This window comes from Terrapene carolina, unplaced genomic scaffold (assembly GCF_002925995.2).
Source record: "Terrapene carolina triunguis isolate 2854851 unplaced genomic scaffold, T_m_triunguis-2.0 Scaffold58, whole genome shotgun sequence".
In the NCBI taxonomy this organism is placed as follows: Eukaryota; Metazoa; Chordata; order Testudines; family Emydidae; genus Terrapene; species Terrapene triunguis.
The window spans coordinates 34,211,308-34,216,293 of record NW_020664409.1 but is presented as its reverse complement, the minus strand read 5'-3'; the positions used below and the strand labels follow the sequence as shown (position 1 = coordinate 34,216,293).

The 4,986-nt window shown below is 41.6% G+C and overlaps 1 long non-coding RNA gene across 1 annotated transcript; it reads left to right on the top strand.

Moving 5' to 3' along the window:
* Nucleotides 1–534: 534 nt before the first annotated feature.
* Nucleotides 535–3,993, top strand: LOC112111188. The gene is made up of 2 exons (XR_002908466.1): nucleotides 535–1,648; nucleotides 3,436–3,993. It is a non-coding gene; the product is annotated as an uncharacterized LOC112111188 (long non-coding RNA).
* The last annotated feature ends 993 nt before the right edge of the window (nucleotides 3,994–4,986 follow it).

Below are 4,986 nucleotides of genomic sequence, written 5' to 3'. Positions count from 1 at the left end.
CTATGTGCTTTGAAAAAGTGCTCACACATCTTGGACATTTCCCCTCCAGGTTGTGTCTGGCAAGGATTGGTAACAAACTGTTGGAAAACTATTTCAAATCTAATTATGAGCCTCTGTATATACAGGGCCTGGCACAGAATATAGACTTGTGAGAGCAGGAAGGAAAGTGTTTAATTTATTATGTGAAAGCACTCACCATGATGAATCTGCAATAAGAGCCCTTCTGAGATTAGTTTAGGTTTCAGCCACCCTCAAGATCTGTCTGCCTTCCACCAGCTGAAGAAGGAAAGAGATTATTTACACTGTAAGCGCCTTAGAACAGGGCTAGGGCCTGATTTACACCTTATGTGCCCCTAGGCACAGCATCTTCAGCGCTCCCCCTGCCTACAGCTGACCATATTGTACACAGTTTTAGAGAGGTAAGGTGCCCTAGAACACCGGTGCCCCTAGGCCCGTACCTACTGTACCTAATTGGAAATCCAGCCCTGGATAGGGACTGTCTTTTTCTAGTGTCTGTACAGCACCAAGCACAATGGGGTGCTGGTTTATGACTAGGGCTTCTGGGTGCTACAGTAATACAGATTTAGAATATATTAATAATAATGATAACACAGCATGGCATTTCTTCACATGGCTCAATTAACCAGGCACCAAATAGACCCTGATTTATCACCATCAAGGTTGTTTGTTGTCTATATACTCTCAGTGCAGCTAGTCAAACTATTATGCAAAGTGAAACATAAGTGAACTAATAATATTATGAACAAACTCAGCTTATCAAAAAGTGATTATGTATATAACAAAAATAAAAAGCAAGCACCATGAAATGTACATAGCAAACTAAACAACTTCATAATTTTATTGCTGTAAACCTCATCCTCCCTTCCTCCACATAGTGACTAATTGGTACTGTCTTATGTCTAGATTTAATATACAAGTTTTTAGGGGCAAGAACTGTGACTTTGCGCTTTCTGTAAAGCACCTTCTATATTTTGGGTGGTATGTGACAATAAATGCTAGATTTTAGTTCAGAAAATTGAGCAGGAGAAACCATTGGAACTGAATTTTGAATCCAGAGGGCCTCATTCTTCTCTTATCCTTTATAATTGCTTTTGCACTACCATCTTTTCTCCTCACAAGCTCCCATGTAGGTTTTAACTCTTGTCTGCAAGGGAGGCATAGAGCAGAGGCTAGGCAGATACACCACACACATCATCTCACCCTACCTCCAGCAGAATTTCCAAGTTAAAAATGATAAAAACTGCCTAAGGCTGTATTATAAGATCAAACAGCTTGACTGGCTTGTTTTAAAAAAAAATGCTTCAGGTTAACAGAATTAAATGTATATGAAGTATTAACACTCACAAAAAAGAAGGCAGAGGATAGAATTCAAACAAAAGAAATATGGGAACAATGTTTTTGTTACTTGTTCCAAGATAATACAATTATTTTATACTCTTATGAGTTTCTTTCCGGGATAAATCTTTAATTATACACTGTGGAACAGCTTCAACAGCAAAGACTGAGGAAGCCCCACATCAGAATATCCTGTACCACATTGCTTAGAGACTCTTCTGACCCCTGTTCAAATCCCCTTTCCCCTCCTCAGGCAAAGGCGGGAATTGATCCTGGGTCTCCTATGTCTCAGGTGAGTGCACCAACTACTGGGTTAGAAGTTATAAGATTGACAGTGGTAGTGCCTCCACCACTAGCCAGATTTTGATTTGGACTTGATCACGTAGGTAGCCTCTGAGCACCCTTACTGGATTGGGACTCGCATGCAAGACAGGTGGTGAATGACTATCTTCCCCCAGTTCGTGGATCTCATTGGGGCATAGGCAGGAAATAGGTGCCCAGATGCCTTGAGTCAGGCAGCAGTGCACATGCCCAAAGCCAGAAACTTAGGCGCCAAGGGAAATCTTAGTGCAATAATTTGAGTTGAGTGAGTTTAGGTGCCTCAAGTATTAGGCAGCAGCTGAGTAGGAGTTTTGTGGATGACAGTGAGCCTAAAATGGGGATTTAGGTGCCTAAATATTTTAGATTACCTCATGACATGTGTAATCTAAATCTGCTGGATTGTTTTGTATGCCTGCTTTTGATATCACCCCTCTGCTGTGGCCCCCTTCACACTGAATTAGCTGTCATAAAGCACCCACAACTGGCTTAAATCCCTCCTCTCTTTTTCTCTGGGGATTATCTTTGGGATTGGAGCTTCTTTGGGCACCATGAGACTGATGGAATGGGTGGAGCAGGTATGCCCTTTAGCTCTTCTGGAGTGGCTGAGCATCCATAGGGGGATGTTCAAAGCTCCCATAAATTAAAGCACCCCTTGGAGTTGCTCTAATGTATAGAATCTGCCACAACTCCAGCTGGGCTCAGAATTCAGAAGGCATAAAGATAGCTTAAAGCCACCTTCCCCCACTCCACTTTACTGTGCTGCCTGAGCCATTACCATTAAATCATATGACTGTATGGGCAAACACCTAATCTTAAAGAAGCCCCATTTGATAGTTTAAGGATGAAATAAGGATTTATAATTGACCTTTTTGTGACACCAGTGATCATTTACCACAGGGATATAAAATAATTCCCTTTGCTGATGCCTATATGCCAGACATAAAACTACTCACATATGTTGCAAGGAGGCCTATCATGTGGCTTGTGTTAGTCATAGATTGGAAAAGAGCAAGAGGCAATTTAAGTAAGTGTTAATATTAAAAGTTCCTAGTTCTTCAGCCAGCAGGCTAAGGAAGGTTTAATTAAAATAAGAGAAGAAAGCTCCAAAGAAAACAAAATTCAACTAGTGAGTTTTTGAAAGTCTAAACTTACAAGGTCTCTCTCTTCAACTATTATCACTGTCCGATAAAACCAGTGAATCTTCATATGTAAATATATCAATACTGGCAGCTTTTTGTTGGGATGTTTATCTTGAGCCTAACAGGTGAATGGCAGTGAGTTTACTTGCTTTTCCATTTTCATATGAGGCTAGAGAGTGGCTCACTGTCTCTTTATTAAACAGTACTGTATTCTACTGTTAGTGATTCACTGCTAATTAACTAAATAAAGGGAATATATGTAGTAACAATAGCACAGAAGGTAGTCCTGGATCCATGTTAGATTTGAAACTCAGCAATTGCGCATTTTAAAGCTGAAAAATATAGAGATCCCAAATTACCTAGGTAGTATATCAACACTCATGATCATAGTTCAAAGGTTATAGACAGACACAGGACATTTTTACCATCTTAAAAATGGCTTTGTTTTCTCATTCTATAACTAGAAACCACACTGGCTTGTTCCTGTGTGTTGAACTGATAGCATTGGTTTGGGTTTTGTTTTTCACCCTAACCCTAAGAGCATTTTTAATTTAATAAAACATATGGTCAAACTTTCAAAACGTGGCTTTCAATTTTGTATGTGTATTTGCATCTCCAGAGCTGATACAAGCCAGTCCCAACTGGTTTGAAACTGTCATCCCCTCAGAACTTTTCCACCACTCACTCTTTATAAGGAACTATGCCATGTCATCACGGGGCTGTCTGTCCAGGAGGCAGCCATGTGCAGTCGGGCTTTTGCGTGGATCTCCGGATCAAGAGCTGTGAAGGATCCAGTGACACCATCAACTTACCTGCCATCCAGGGTCCTGTGGTCCACCATCCAGCAGCTTTGGTCCACCAGCTTGTCACCATCCAGCAGCTGAGATCCAGTGTTCCTCCCCAAAGGCCAGCGTTTGGCTTGAGGGTAGAAGGTCCTGGACCCACCGCTCACTATCATCTGACCTGCCCATAGATGACATTGGAGTAGCAGTAGGCTATATAGGAGATTTGATTTGTTTTGTTATTGTTGCTGTGGGAGGGGTATATTGGGCCTGAGCTTCAAGTTCCTTTGTTGCAGTCCACTGTTTGCTGTGTTTTTATGTGTTTGCTTGTGGTTGTCCCTTTACCCCTTTCATGTAACCAACCCTAATACACTACTTACCTGATTCAAACATAATTTTTGTTTCTCCTCTTCTTTCTTACACCACACTTGTGAAGGGAGGGTGGGACACAGGAGCTGCTTCCTCAGGTGACAGACCCTGATAGCAAGTCCAAGAACCTGGACCTGTAAAAGGGAAACAGAGAGGCATATTGGGGTTCTTTTAGTTTTGATTTTTCCCTGGTTACACAGGAGGGGACTCTGGGCTGGGGCAGGGAGCCTGCCTTAGACCTGGGCCCACATTGCATTGCCGACCAGACTTTTAACAGCCCGTCAGCAGTGCCGACCGGAGCAGCCAGAGTCCCTTTTCGACCGGGTGTTCCCGTCAAAAACCAGATGCCTGGCAACCCTACTTGCATTAAATCAGGCAAAGTTCAAGCAGACAGTGCTCTACCATCTGTGTTTGAGTACTAATCTTTAACAATGCTTCCTATGTTACTCCTGGATCTCTATTGGACAGAGACTATAACTTGTGCCAAATTGTATGGCTCTGTAACATGAATGTATGTTAACTAGAAGAAGAACACTAAATGTCCTTTCAGTAGTGACCTGAGCTAGGATTTGAACTCAGGCCTATCCAGGGGGAACACTAAGGCACTAATCCACTATATTACCTATCAGAAGCTGTGATATTGGACAGACATGTCAAGACAGTGTTTGATCCTGATGGCTGCAACATGAGGTTTCAGTTCACATTTTATTTATATGATGCTCAGTACTTCCTCCCATCTGAAAACACAGGACTATTATTATTGTCTGGAGGGAAGGAAACCTGTCTATTTGTACTGCTGGCTAGAAATATTTCTAAGAGCAGCTGCAGTTGTGTCCAAGATGAAAACGAAGGTGGGGGTGAATCAGTACTATACAAAAATGCAGCAATGCTGTGAATTTTTTTTATTTAACAAAAATATTAATTCACCGGCAAATTAATCTTAAATCTGTTCATTTTTATTATTATTTTCAATTATGCCAAAACCAGGATCTGAGCATCTGGAGAGAAAGAGGATGTCC